This window comes from Physella acuta, unplaced genomic scaffold (assembly GCF_028476545.2).
Source record: "Physella acuta isolate Inbredline_101_S28 unplaced genomic scaffold, ASM2847654v3 ptg000713l, whole genome shotgun sequence".
In the NCBI taxonomy this organism is placed as follows: Eukaryota; Metazoa; Mollusca; class Gastropoda; family Physidae; genus Physella; species Physella acuta.
In genome coordinates, this window is record NW_026732231.1 from 365,001 (window position 1) to 381,150 (window position 16,150).

Consider the following 16,150-nt stretch of genomic DNA (forward strand, 5'->3'; position numbering starts at 1 on the left):
CAGGGAGAACAAAGGGGAAAGTTTCAGTGCTCTCCCTTCAACATTTCTCACCTCGATGTCATGTTATGTCATTTATAGCACACATGGCTTATCAGGGGAAAGCATTAAGAATCTTAACTCTGGACAGCTACACACTAGTATACTAGCTACACACTAGGTGCCTACTGTAAACTACTAGACTGTAGGCCCTATGTAGACCTGCAATTGTATCAATTGTAGATTGGGTCCATTGTTATTATTCTAAACCATCTCACTTATAATGTTTCTAGCTTGATTTGTTTCTTTTATAAACAGTGGATTTTTTTAAAATTAGCCTAATCATTAACCAAATAATAATAATGTGGTTATTTGTTGTTGGCTACATAAACTTAGTAGACTAATTACTAGATATGCATTTTAATTTAATTAAACTCAGTCCAGTATCAGATACATATTGCTGTAAAAAGACACAAAGTAGGTAGGCCATAGTAATTTATTAAAGTCTTCTACTACAATAATATCAATTAGGGGCCTACATGCTTGTATAAAATTTTTAAAATTTAATTTAAGTAGCAGATTCTAGATCTAAGTCTAGTCATACAATCTATTTCAATTTCAGAAAATTTCGTTTGCTAAAAAAATGATTAGATTGTAGAGCAAGATTTTAGATCTTAGAGACAATTGCATGCTTAATTAGGCCTACTGTGACTACTTTTGATTTATTATGGGTGTATTTTGAATCCAATGTAGATCTAAATTTTGTAATTAAATTTAAGTAAAGAAGTAGATTCTAGATTCTATGTCAGCGGAGCCAGTCACCCTAAATCCAGAATCTAGATATGTGGTCCGAATTTTGTTTACGCCATTTTTAGAGCTATATTCTAGATCTAGATATTAAAACACTATTATTAGGCCTACTATTAGATCTTATTATTCTTATTATTACTTTTGACTTTGTCTTTTACTATTAGTATTTGTGAAGGTCGAGCATATTTGTTTTATTAATAATTATCTTTTAGAATTAAAATGAAGTTTATTATTTTACTGTCCTTACCTGAAACAAAGTATCGAGAACTGCATTTGATCAAATTCGTCTACTTAAACTCTAAACGCAAACAGTATTACTAACAGTATTTTTATTTAGAAATGTTGGCCACATATTTATATTATCCACGAAACTGTCAATAACAGTATAAGGATCTTCAATTCCTAATAGTTCAAGTTTTTTAACGTATTTTTCCTTTTCCGCGGGTGCGGTTCTTTACATACAGTGAACGCGGCCAGCGCGGGTGAACAGCTGATTGTGTTTACGTCTGGTGTACACCAGCGTGGCGGCGGACGTAGGTATCACGACCGGACGTGACGTCATATGAAAGGACTCTATAATGAATATGTAACATATAATTTTATAATGTTTTATGACAAGGTTTTACACAAAAATTAATGGGTAAATGAGTTATTTAAATTGTTTCTAGAATCAAAATGGTTACTGTAAAACAAACCTACAAACACGTTACATAGATCTTTATATTTACCAACACTGCTGTAAAACAAACCTACATACACGTTACATAGATCTTTATATTTACCAACATTAATGTAAAACAAACATACATACACGATACATAGATCTTTACCAACGCCCTATAGAGTGCCAACCAGGTAGGGTCACGTTTTATAACCGGACAGATATTGATGTTAATTAACATCTGTGGCAAGACATAGAGAAAATTAAATTGTGAAATGAATGAATCCGTGATTGTTTAATTAAAAAATATTAAAAGTTAATATATGTATACTGTAAAAAAATTAACCGAGAACATAAACGTCAATCAGTTTATTGTTCGATCATACTTAAATTAAACAATATTGGTAGAGGGCAATTAAGGTGGAAGCCAGAGGCCCTGGTGTTTTTAGGGTTCCCCTAATTGTCATTTACAAACGATGATAAATTATTTTTTATACCGAAGTTTTAGTTAAATGGTCGTGCAATAAAAATCTGATTTCTCCATTCCGGGTTGGTTAAATATACTCTAGTCTGGCCATCTCAATTCCAGGTTGGTTAAATATACTCTAGTCTGTCCATCTCAATTCCAGGTTGGTTAAATATACTCTAGTCTGTCCATCTCAATTCCAGGTTGGTTAAATATACTCTAGGTTGGCCATCTCAATTTTAGGTTGGTTAAATATACTCTAGGTTGGCCATCTCAATTTCGGGTTGGTTAAATATACTCTAGTCTGTCCATCTCAATTTTAGGTTGGTTAAATATACTGTAGGTTGGCCATCTCCATTCCAGGTTGGTTAAATATACTCTAATAGGGCCATCTCCATTCCAGGTTGGTTAAATATACTCTAGGTTGGCCATCTCAATTCCGGGTTGGTTAAATATACTCTAGTCTGTCTATCTCAATTCCAGGTTGGTTAAATATACTCTAGGTTGGCCATCTCCATTCCGGGTTGGTTAAATATACTCTAGGTTGGCCATCTCCATTCCGGGTTGGTTAAATATACTCTAGGTTGGCCATCTCAATTCCGGGTTGGTTAAATATACTCTAGTCTGTCTATCTCAATTCCAGGTTGGTTAAATATACTCTAGTCTGTCCATCTTAATTCCGGGTTGGTTAAATATACTCTAGGCTGGCCCATTCCGGGTTGGTTAAATATACTCTAGGTTAGCCATCTCCATTCCGGGTTGGTTAAATATACTCTAGTCTGTCTATCTCAATTCCAGGTTGGTTAAATATACTCTAGGTTGGCCATCTCCATTCCGGGTTGGTTAAATATACTCTAGGTTGGCCATCTCCATTCCGGGTTGGTTAAATATACTCTAGGTTGGCCATCTCAATTCCGGGTTGGTTAAATATACTCTAGTCTGTCTATCTCAATTCCAGGTTGGTTAAATATACTCTAGTCTGTCCATCTTAATTCCGGGTTGGTTAAATATACTCTAGGCTGGCCCATTCCGGGTTGGTTAAATATACTCTAGGTTAGCCATCTCCATTCCGGGTTGGTTAAATATACTCTAGTCTGTCTATCTCAATTCCGGGTTGGTTAAATATACTCTAGTCTGGCCATCTCAAACATCCCCACTGTAATCTGGCCATGTTGAAGATAATGAATGCTCCTGTACTGCAATATATTTCACCAATAACCTTGTATTGTTTACCATCAAAATACCATCAGTCCTACGACATAAAGTGATGTTTAAATTCTAATTACTCTTGTAACACCTGTTCAACTTCAAATATTTTACATATGTTCTGGTCCTGTGGTTCTCAATCTTTTTAAGTTTACCGAACCCCACTAGTTGCATATGTGCATTCACCGAACCCCACCAGTTTCATACGCGCATTCACCGAACCCCAACAGTTTCATACGCGCATTCACCGAACCCCACCAGTTTCATACGCACATTCACCGAACCCCACCAGTTTCATATGGGCATTCACCGAACCCCACCAGTTTCATACGCGCATTCATCGAACCCCTTCAGTTTCATACGCGCATTCACCGAACCCCACCAGTTTCATACGCACATTCACCGAACCCCACCAGTTTCATATGGGCATTCACCGAACCCCACCAGTTTCATACGCGCATTCATCGAACCCCTTCAATTTCATACGCGCATTCACCGAACCCCACCAGTTTCATATGGGCATTTACCGAACCCCACCAGTTTCATACGCGCATTCATCGAACCCCTTCAGTTTCATACGCGCATTCACCGAACCCCACCAGTTTCATACGCACATTCACCGAACCCCACCAGTTTCATATGCGCCTTCACCGCCCCCTCCTTAATAGGTTTATCGATCACACTGACGAAATCAGATCAAGAAACCTATGAGTCGGGTGTCTTGACCGCCGAACCCCCGAGACTGACTCACACAGGGTTCGATCGAACCCAAATTAAGAACCCCTGTTCTTGTTAATCGTTAATGACGACCCAAGCGGAATTAATTTAAAACGACCAGGGATGGGAATTTAATGTCTAACATAACATGACAGATAATCACTTTTAAATAGGTGTTAAAAGAAATGAATCCCTCAAATTAAAACGTTTGTCAAAACGCTAATAACAAAGCCTACGTCACATTGGGTCTTGCACTGTTAATAAAAGGGACCAAATATATCACCTAATATTTGAAATTCTCTTCAGTAAAAATATTAATATTTATTCTTAGTGATATTTCGTTTATTGTTTTTTTTTCTGTATTTGATTGCGTTTTAATGTTCAAAGGTTACATCCCTTGTTTGTTATGCAAACATGTGGATTAGGTGAAGAAAGTGAAGTAACGCAGTAAGTCGGCGGATACAGAAGTAGGGTAAAAGTGAAGTAATGAAGTAAGTCGGGAGATACAGAAGTAGGGTAAAAGTGAAGTAACGCAGTAAGTCGGGGGATACAGAAGTAGGGTAAAAGTGAAGTAATGAAGTAAGTCGGGAAATACAGAAGTAGGGTAAAAGTGAAGTAATGAAGTAAGTCGGGAGATACAGAAGTAGGGTAAAAGGGAAGTAATGAAGTAAGTAGGGAAATACAGAAGTAGGGTAAAAGTGAAGTAATGAAGTAAGTAGGGAAATACAGAAGTAGGGTAAAGTGAAGTAATGAAGTAAGTAGGGTGTCACAGACTGTATAATTATGTATCTTTATTATATTGTGTTTTGCATGAATGAAGAGTACCTGGCTAGCGGAAGGACTGTCTGAGCGATCGTCATGTGTTTTTTCATGTTTTTGGGTGAGATCGCTCATGTATGTAAGGGGAGAGAATGGACCGTATAAAAGGGAGAGAAAAAGGTGAACGGGTGTTGTGTGCTAGGACTTGGAACTTGAACTGTATCAGTGAATGTAAGATGTCTCCATGACTTGGAGTCGTGACTGTGACTGTACTTGTTGAGTATCTTCTAATATGGATTTACCATGAATAACCATGGATTTATCATTCTCACTGTATATAGTGTAAATAAAGTCATCATTTGAAGTTGCCACTATTGCTTGTATTCCTGTGTGAAAACTAACCCACAACAACAAAGAATACATGTTGTTACATATGGTGTCAGAAGTGGGGGCAACACCAGTTGCTATATTGTCAGAAATGGTCAACGCTGGTATATCAAGCAAGTACATGAAATTATTAATAGTTATCTACAGTCAAGTCAAGTAATCAACGTGATAATTATTATCACATTATTTTCGACATTGTCTTACCAATGTCGAATAAGCCTACATATCGTCTGTAACAGATTACTGTTACATCTACAAATGTTTTTTTTTTTCTATTTGGATTTAGCTGTTCAAGTTTTTTCTATTTGGATTTAGCTGTTCAAGTTTTTTTTACTGTGGATTAGCAGATCTAGTTTATTGATTGTAAACTGTTCCTAAAGATGTCTTATCTAAAACTGGACAAATTTCTACTCTGTAACAGGCTACTAGAACTATTTTGAATTTTTTTCAACTTTTTGGAATCAACAAAGTGAACTATTTTTGGACGTATATATGTACTATGAACTTTTCTTGGATTACCAGATGTCTGTAATCAACTAAAACAAGCCAGAAACCAAGAAAGGGTATTGTAAATTAATTAACATTAATCTATTGTCAACTAATGAATTTATATTTTATGTCATAGAAAATATATCAAAATGTCAAATTTTGAAAAATATGCAGCACTTGTGAAGGAACTTGACATTCCGAAGGAAGACAGGTTGGCATTTATAAAAGAATTACTAAAGAAAGATGAAGAGAAAGCTGCTAAAGAGAAAGCTGAGAGAAAAGAAGAAGAGAAGGCTAGAGAAGAAAAAGCTGCTAAGGCGAAAGCTGAAGAAAAAGAAGAAGAGAAGGCTAGGAAAGAAGAAGAGAGGGCTAGGAGGTTAGAAGAAAGGAATTGGAAAATAGAAGATGATGAAAGAAAGATTGCAGCAAAAAGAGAAGAAGATGACAGAAAGCACAAGAATGAAACAGAACTGAGAAGAATAAATAGTAATATGGCCGCAACTGAACGGGCGGGTGAGCACTCAACCAGATTCCAGCTGAAATTCAGGGACTTAAGAGAAGGAGAAGAAATATTAAACTACCTCACACAATTTGAGTGCATTGCCACAACTAACAACTACAGTAGAAGCATGTGGGCAAGTACTTTGCTGAGCAGGCTCACGGGTGAATGTTTAAACATAATTGGCACGCTTACTGATATTCAAAAAATGGACTATGACCATATTAAAAAAAAACTACTCACTTGTTATGGGAAGTCAGAGGACGAATATAGAAAAGCCTTTGTGGCGATGAAACTGGAGAGCCACCTGGACACAACGGCCACTTTATTTAAAATGAAGGAAAACTTGCTAAAATACTTTGAACTAGCGGAGATAGACACAACTGATCCAAAGGCTCTGTTAGATCAGTTTCTAATCCTCAAAATTTATGATGAAGCGGGCAAGGGCTTATTCAGCTTTCTAAAAGAAAGGAAAATAAAAACGGAAGATCAGCTTAGAATAGCGGTGGCAACGTTCAGGGATTCACACCCCCATGAGCAGTTGTCGGCAGAGGAAACCGTACTGGCACAGACAGTAGCGGGCAGATACAAACAGCTACCGAGAACACAATCGCCGACAAGAAAAAGGCGTAACAGCCTGCCTAACATTGGAAAGAGTAGACCAATAAGGATAACATGTTATCACTGTGGTAAAGAAGGTCACATGCGAGCTGAATGCTGGAGGTTGAACAATATGAATAGCAGTGGGAGGTATAAGAGCTGGGGATACCAGCACAATAGAAACAGCGGTGCCTATACTAACCGTAGGGAATATTCACCACCGAGTCCAAGCAGATACTATAGTGGTACCAACAGAAACCCGCAAGACTACAGGAATAATTCTTTCAACCAAGGAAGTAGGCTGTCATTTAATAATATTGAAAGGCAGAAAAATAATAACGGTGATACGGAAGCGAAACAAATAGTAGCTACTGCCCGTGATGCTAATGGAAGATTATTTTATTTCCCAGCGGTATTGAATGGGAAAAACACACTTTGCCTAAGGGATACAGGCTGTACAACATTGATTGTTGACAAAGCAATGGTAAAAGAATCAGATTACACCGGAGAAGTACAAGAGGTCAGGTTAGCTAATAGGATGTCTATCCATTGTGATATGGCGAAGATTGAAATAGACTGCCCATGGGTTACGGGTTCATTCACAGCAGTTGTGATGGAGAACCCTATTTGTCCTCTAATAATTGGCAACATCCCGGGTATTCCGGATGACTCAATGAAAGTTTTAGAAGCATGGCAAGCCAAGAAAGGTAAGATGGTTGTAAACGCCATTATATAGGATGATAACGCAGAGAAGCTAAAACCTATAGTACAAACGCACTTAACAGCGCCTGAGATGGCAAGGCTACAAAAAGAGGATGGAGTCACAAAAAAACTGATGAATAACATCAATAAACGACAAGGAAAGTACAGAGGCCACTGCTATGAAATAAAAAATGATATACTGGTTAGAATATTTCAGAATAACAGCATTAAAAGGACACAAATAGTCATTCCAGAGAAACTGAAAGGTCTAGTCTTGGAGACAGCACATGATAGTCCTTTGGCGGGGCACATGGGAGTCAGGAAAACTATGAATAGAATCCTTGACAACTCGTTCTGGCCGGGAATCCATCAGGATGTGAAAAGATACATTGGTAAATGCAAGCAATGTATAACTAAAAATCATCTACACAGCAAACATATTGCTCCTATACAGCCAACTGATAAAATAGGAAGGGTGTTTGAGAAAGTGGCTATAGACATAGTAGGACCTCTACCAATTGCATCAAAAAAAGGTCACAGATTTATTCTAACTCTAATAGACATGGCGTCCAGATGGCCAGAAGCTATACCCTTAAGGGATATAAAATCCGAAACTATATGTTCTGCATTATTAGACATTTTTTCAATATATGGTTTTCCTGAAACTCTGCTGTCAGACAACGGCAAACAATTTACCTCTAATGTGACTAATGCATTAACAAAGCTGCTGAAGATCACTCAGGTACACTCGACCATCTACAGACCGCAAGCAAACGGTATGTGTGAACGGTGGAATAAGACTCTCAAAGTAATGCTAGCAAAAGCTACAGAAGATCATCCTAAGGAGTGGAATGAGTATATTCCGGCGATACTGTTCGCCTATAGAGGAACAGTGCATGACGCGACGGGGTACTCGCCATTTGAATTAATGTTTGGATCAAATCCAAGAGGGCCGCTTTCGTTGCTAAATGATAGATTACTTGGCACTCAAATCACTGAACAAGATACTTTTGAGTTCATTACTGAAAAGAAAAGCAAAATGGTATATGGATTACAATCTGCTCAACAAAATGCGGAGGGAGAGGCAGGTAGACAGAGAAAATTGAAAAACAAAAATAGATACCTCAGGCAATTGAAGGAGACAGACAATGTCTATGTTTGGCTACCTACCTGGAAAGGGGTCAAATTATGGCAGGGACCATTTGTGATTAAAAAGAAAGTGAACGAAGTAGATTATGCTGTGGACATCAAAGGCACAATAAAGATAGTACATGTTGATCTACTGAGGAAATACGATAACATGCCTGATCAGATAACTCAAGTGATGGAGGACATTAATACACATGACACTGACATAAATGAGGAAGTTGGTCGTGATGAAGAACTGTCAAAACGTCAAATAGAAGAACAATCTAGCGTAGTAATTATAGAGGAACAACCTACCTTAGCGAACATAATTCAAACAGAAGAAGAAATCCAGCAAATTACTCCGCTGAAGTACAGAAAAGAACTACAGCAGTTATTGAACGAATTCAAAGATGTCATTACTGAAGATACTGGCTACACAAGAACAATTACTCATGTCATAGAATTAAACAAGGATGCTAATTTCAAAAAGAAACAATATGCAGTACCTTATGCATACAGAGAAGCAGTGAAGAAAGAATTAAATCATTTGATCGAAACTAACAAAATACAACGCTCAAATTCATCTGTAGCTTCACCAATGGTGATAGTAAAAAAGAAGAATGGAAAAGTAAGAATTTGCTGTGACTATAGAGATTTGAATAAAATCACGAAAATAGACGCAGAACCACTGAGAGATACAAATGAACTATTGGAAGAGATAGGGAACTCAACAATTTTCACTCATCTGGACTTAAACCGAGGTTTTTGGCAAATAGGTATGGATGAGGAATCCAAACAATACACAGCGTTTACAACTGATGAAGGATTATTTGAGTGGAATGTTATGCCTTTTGTCCTAGTAAATTCAACAGCAACATTCTCCAGATTTATGAGAATAATGCTGGCAGATATAAAGAATGTAGTACATTTTGTAGATGACATACGTATTCATTCTAAGGATATCAAGACACATATGCAGTCAGTTAGAGAGGTACTAACAAAATTAAGGGAGCATGGCGCGACTATTGCACCTGAAAAGTTAAAATTTGCAAATGAAGAAATGGATTTTTTGGGATTTAAAGTAGGCAAAAATCAAATTAGACCTACTGACGGAAATAAAAATAAAATTCTCAACTTAGAAATACCTAAAACCAAGAAAGAAGTCAAAGGTGTATTGGGTCTATTTAATTTCTACAGCAAATTCATACCCAAGTACTCAGATATAACTCTACCTCTAAGACAGCTAATTACCAAGGACAGCAGTAGAACAATAAATTGGTCTAAAGAATGTCAGGATGCTTTACAGCTAATAAAGCAGTACTTTGAACATGAAGTAACGCTTACTGCCCCTAACTTTGAGAAGACACTAACACTGGTAACGGATGCTTCAAATTATGGATTGGGTGCATGTTTAATGCAAGAAGTGGACAAGGTACTACGGCCTATATTTTATCTGAGTAGGTCACTAAACAAAACGGAACAAAACTACTCAACTGTGGAGAAAGAATGTCTGGCCATTGTATGGTCCATGACCAAACTGCAGAAATACTTATTAGGAAGAAAATTCATTCTCCTCACCGATCACAAGCCATTGTTAGCTATGAACAACAAACGGATAGCCAACAGCAAGATAAACAGATGGTTATTGATTCTGCTGGATTTTCAGTATGAAATTAGGTCTATAAAAGGGAAGGATAATGTAGTAGCAGATTTTTTGTCTCGGCAAAATGTTGACAGTACAGAAACTGAGCCTACCCTAAACCACATTAGTCAACATTTATAATAAAAAAAAATAAAAATAAAATAAAGGGATAATAATACATTATCAATTTACAGTTTATTAATATTATACAGTCTGTAACTGTAAAATATAGATATCAAACAATTTGTATCAGTAATATAAATTGTGTACTATTTCAAAAGATTGTAAACTGTATTATGTTAAACCTATTCTATACTATTAATTAACAGTGAATAAAGTAAATCAAGTAAAAGTTAGAGACTATTTATTCCGCATAACAATAAGACGGAAGTCTCAATGATGAATTGTATTAGTCGATACCTGTGAAAGGCAAGAATGTTGTGTTGTGACCTAGATATGACTGAAATTGGTCGACTAGGGGAGACAATAAGGTATATTACTTATGTGTAGTAATAACATGCCTTGATGATAAGGAAGTTTTTTTTACTACATAGGATATAATTATTTAATTCATGAGTTGAATTAAGTCTTTGATAATTTCAACTATGTATTATAGTTTGGTAATTCACTAAACTCATTTGTCTTGTTTATACAATTACTTTGTAATTGAAATGTTTTTCTTTCTCATATTTGAATATATTACACATAATGCTTGTGCATTAGTCTACAAAGAATGTATTTTTCCATGTTTTTTGAGATGTATAAAAATTTTGTTGTCTGGCACATGATCCTGCCCTACCAATATTGTATTTATAAATTTTGTTACACAAAATTTTATTTGAAGGGGGGACGTGTCACAGACTGTATAATTATGTATCTTTATTATATTGTGTTTTGCATGAATGAAGAGTACCTGGCTAGCGGAAGGACTGTCTGAGCGATCGTCATGTGTTTTTTCATGTTTTTGGGTTAGATCGCTCATGTATGTAAGGGGAGAGAATGGACCGTATAAAAGGGAGAGAAAAAGGTTGTAATAGATTGAGTTAATTGTGAGGTCAAGGGAACTCACTCTCTGTATTAGTATTATATTTATATTGTTATCTTGAGTGATGTCCCTTACATGTTGTTATCTATAAATAGTTCTCTCTCGCCATTTCTCTCTCTCTCTTGGCATCATGGCGTCTGTACATAATAAAGGCTGTTAACAACCAACGCTTCTTCTCGTCACTGATTACAATCCACTTCATTTGGCGACGAAGGATAAACATCCACTAGAAAGAGCACCTACTTACGCAAAAAAGAGGTTTGCTAGAGCTTATTAGCTAATTATTTCTAGAATAATGGCGCTGTATGGCCAAATAAAAGAATTTGATGCGAATGATGAAATCATTCAAGATTACCTAGAGAGGTTAAGCTTTTACCTAGAAGCTAACAACGTGACGATAGAAGCCAAAAAGAGAGCTGTTTTGTTAACAGTCATAGGGCCTCAACAATTTAGGCTACTAAAAGACTTATGCGCACCAGCTAGTCTAACTACCAAGAGCTTTAACGAGCTGAGCAAATTGCTAACAGACCACCATGCGCCTGTACCATCAAAGTTTCTATGTCGAGCTAGATTTGACAGTAGGACTCGTCAACCAAACGAGTCAATATCAGAATATGTTGCTGCTTTACGTCATTTAAGTGAATTTTGTGAATTCGGCGATACGCTGTCTGACAGACTATGTGAAAAGTTTGTGACAGGTGTAAACAGCCCTGATATTCAAAGAAAGTTGCTGCTCGAGTCAGATCTAAAATTGGAAAAAGCAATACAACTTGCAATGTCATTCCAGCAGTCATCAGATGCGGCGAGATCTTTAGCACCTTCAGAGATCCATGCAGTAAACAGCAGGTTAGTCAATAAACATCAACCCCATCAGAGCATTCCAACTTATGCTAAACAGCCTGCTCGTTCAAATCCTAGATCTAAATCTAGTAATAATTATCAAAAATGTCATCGATGCAAAGGTCCCCATGCATCTCATCGGTGCAAGTTCAAGTCTGCAACTTGTTATAAGTGCAGTGAGCAAGGTCACATTGCTAAGGCCTGCTTTGCAAAGTCTTCGTCTGTTGCTAAATCTAGCCAGTCAAGACAGTACCGCAACCAAAGGCAGCACTATGTTAACTCTCACCAAGACTACCTAACCCAACCAATGAACCACTCTACCTGTGAAAATGCTCAAACTGATTCGCAGCCGGATTTCAACCTGTTCTCTGTGAAATCAAAAAGTCATGCTCCCATCAATGTACCAGTTTATATCAACGGTAAGAGCATCAGCTTCCAACTTGACACTGGAGCATCTCTAACAGTCATAACAAAGAAAGATTTTGACGCTGTCACAGGAGGATCAGTGTCTCTACAGCCGTGTCACAAGTGTCTAACAACATACACTGGTGACAATGTTCCGGTAATAGGAGAGTGTATGGTTCATGTAAGTTATAATGGTCAAAGTGTTAAACTTCCTCTTCTTGTGGTTGAAGGAAATGGACCGCCATTACTAGGTAGGAACTGGTTAAGTGATCTTAAGTTAAATTGGGAGAGTATTTGTTCATCGAACAATGGAAAAGAATCTAGTCTTACTTCACTAGATAAAGTTATATCTGAAAATAAATGTGTTTTTGGTAACTCAGGTTTACTAAATGATAGAACAGTGAAGTTAAGCATTAAAGATACAAATCCAAGATACTGCAAAGCTAGAGTTCCACCTTATGCAATGAGGAATAAAATTGAAAATGAGCTAAGTAGATTGGAATCTAATGGCATCATAAAGAAGGTAGACCATTCCGATTGGGCGACACCCATTGTGCCAGTGTTAAAGAAGGATGGTTCTATAAGAATTTGTGGAGATTATAAAACTACACTGAATAAGCAAATAGAGCTAAATAGGTACCCTATACCTAACATTGAGGAAATCTCTTTGAATTTGGCAGGAGGAGACAAATTCACTGAATTAGACTTTAGTCATGCTTACACTCAACTAGAACTGCATCCAGATTCAAAAGTCTATACGACAATAAACACACATAAAGGACTCTACCAATATGAAAGACTATGTTTTGGCATATCATCTAGCCCTGGAATTTTCCAAGCTGTCATGGACAGTATTTTTAAGGACATTCCAAATGTTTGTGTGTACTTTGACAATGTGTACATAACTGGTAAGAATGACACTGAACATCTTAAAACACTTGATAAAGTATTGAAAATTGTTGGTGAAAAAGGTTTAAAGATAAACAAAGATAAATGTCAATTCATGCTGACAGAAATTAGTTTTCTTGGTTATATATTAAGCAAGCAAGGTATCAGACCTCAACCTGAGAAAACAAAAGCCATTAAAGAAGCACCCAAACCTGAAAATACCCAACAACTAAGAGCTTTTTTGGGCTTGATAAATTACTATGCAAAGTTCATAGGAAATCTGTCTGGTAAACTATCACCACTGTACAAGCTGCTACAGAAAAATGCAACTTGGCACTGGGGTAAACAACAAGAAGCTGCTTTTAATACAGCAAAAGAGGCTTTGTCTGCTAACACCTTACTAACTCACTATGACCCAGGGAAAAGACTTATATTAACATGTGATGCTTCACCAGATGGTGTAGGAGCAGTCTTGTCCCACATGGATGAGAAGGGTGACAGACCCATTGCTTTTGCCAGTAGATCTTTGAACCAGGCTGAGAAAAATTATTCTCAGTTAGATAGGGAAGGCTTAGGCATCATTTTTGGTGTTAAGAAATTTCATAAGTTTCTGTTTGGTAGGAAGTTCACCATCTTTACAGATCATAAACCATTGCTAGGTTTATTTGGAGAAAACAAAACCCTACCTGAGCATGCCTCACCAAGGATTCAAAGATGGGCTATCACACTAACTGCATACAATTATGAATTGAAATACAAACCTGGATCTGAGAATAGTGCAGATAGTCTTAGTAGATTACCTTTAAAAAACCAAAGCCTGAGCTATGTACCAGAAGATGTATTTGTTCTCTTCACTATCATGGATAACTCCAATATAAATGTGAATGATATTAAAAGAGAAACACAAAAAGATGAGTGCTTAATAAAAGTATATGAGTACTGTAAGAATGGTTGGCCTGAAGAGTCTGTGAATGATGACTTAAAGCCATATAAAATAAGAAATAAAAACCTTTGTGAAGATAATATAAAAGATGGAGAAGATGCAGTCCATTATCAGTCAGAGTTGCCTAAACAAAGTATTTATAACTTAATAAATGATTATGGTGATATGGCAATTTCAAATGTTTTAAAGAAAATACATTAGTAAGAAGGAATGTGATCATCAAACAACCTTGCTAACATCATTAGCACTTACAGAAACTAAAAGAAACTAAAAGGGTAACATCAAAAGAAAAGAAAAAAGATTTTTGCCATTGAATACACCCACTTCAAATACTGGATCACAGTTGCAAAGTGATATTGTCCAGGATATTACTTTTAAACAGTATGTTTGGTTACGAAAAAGCACTATCAGATTACCTGAGGAAATTGATCAATCAAAGAAATCTATGTCAGTCAAGGATCTGAATAACAGCATAATACTTTCAGATGCCAATTAAAAAAAGTAAATCATGACAAATCATCCATTGAAAGAGAATTTGGTGTTAATGAGAATGTGTATCTAAGAAATTATGGGAGAAAGGAAAAATGGATACCAGGTCAAATTGTTCAATGTACAGGACCTGTGTCTTATAAAGTTAAAAATAACTTGTGCAGATAATAAGTGTGAATCTATCAATCCCACCAAGTCTGATCAGTTCACACCAACTCAGTTTGTTCCACAACCAAGTTCTGTTGATATGAGTGAACCAAGTTGTCTGGAGTCAGAAAATGTAAATTCTGGAGTTAATGATTTAAATCCTAGACCTCCTGAGATAGAGAATCCAGATGGTCAGAATCTTGAGTCACCAAATCAAAAGCCTTTGAGAAGGTCAAGCAGGACAATCAAAGTCCCAAATAAGTTAGACCTATGATTCTAAAGGTCAAAAGGACTTTGACATTATTGTTTTGTATTTTGATTATGTTGTAGCATATTGTGCATTGTTTGTAAGGATGTAATCTACCATAGTGTTCATGTTACAATATAATTGGTGATTTTAGGATACTATCAATTGTTCTATTGAGAGATGTGTTATTGTGTTCTAAGGGTAAAGGGATGTAATAGATTGAGTTAATTGTGAGGTCAAGGGAACTCACTCTCTGTATTAGTATTATATTTATATTGTTATCTTGAGTGATGTCCCTTACATGTTGTTATCTATAAATAGTTCTCTCTCGCCATTTCTCTCTCTCTCTTGGCATCATGGCGTCTGTACATAATAAAGGCTTTTAACAACCAACGCGGCTTCTCGTCAGTCATTACAATCTACCTCAAAGGTGAACGGGTGTTGTGTGCTAGGACTTGGAACTTGAACTGTATCAGTGAATGTAAGATGTCTCCATGACTTGGAGTCGTGACTGTGACTGTACTTGTTGAGTATCTTCTAATATGGATTTACCATGAATAACCATGGATTTATCATTCTCACTGTATATAGTGTAAATAAAGTCATCATTTGAAGTTGCCACTATTGCTTGTATTCCTGTGTGAAAACTAACCCACAACAACAAAGAATACATGTTGTTACATAGGGAAATACAGAAGTAGGGTAAAAGTGAAGTAATGAAGTCGGGAGATACAGAAGAAGGGTAAAAGGGAAGTAATGAAGTCGGGAGATACAGAAGTAGGGTAAAAGTGAAGTAATGAAGTCGGGAGATACAGAAGAAGGGTAAAAGGGAAGTAATCAGAGAAATGCAGAAGTGAGAAGCAACTGTAATGAAGTTTGATGTACAGCATTGTTTGAAAACAAAAATTAAAAAATGTCTAGCTGAGATTACATCTAACTCTAGATTTACATTTAAAGTTGTCTGAGATCCTTTGTAGCTTTAGAGTTAGTTGTCTGAAACTGTACACATATTAAATGAATAATATTGCTGAAGTTAGCATTGGGTACACGTCTCATTTAGTTGGGCTTTTAACACTCTTACACACTCCTAACCTGAAAGTCTCG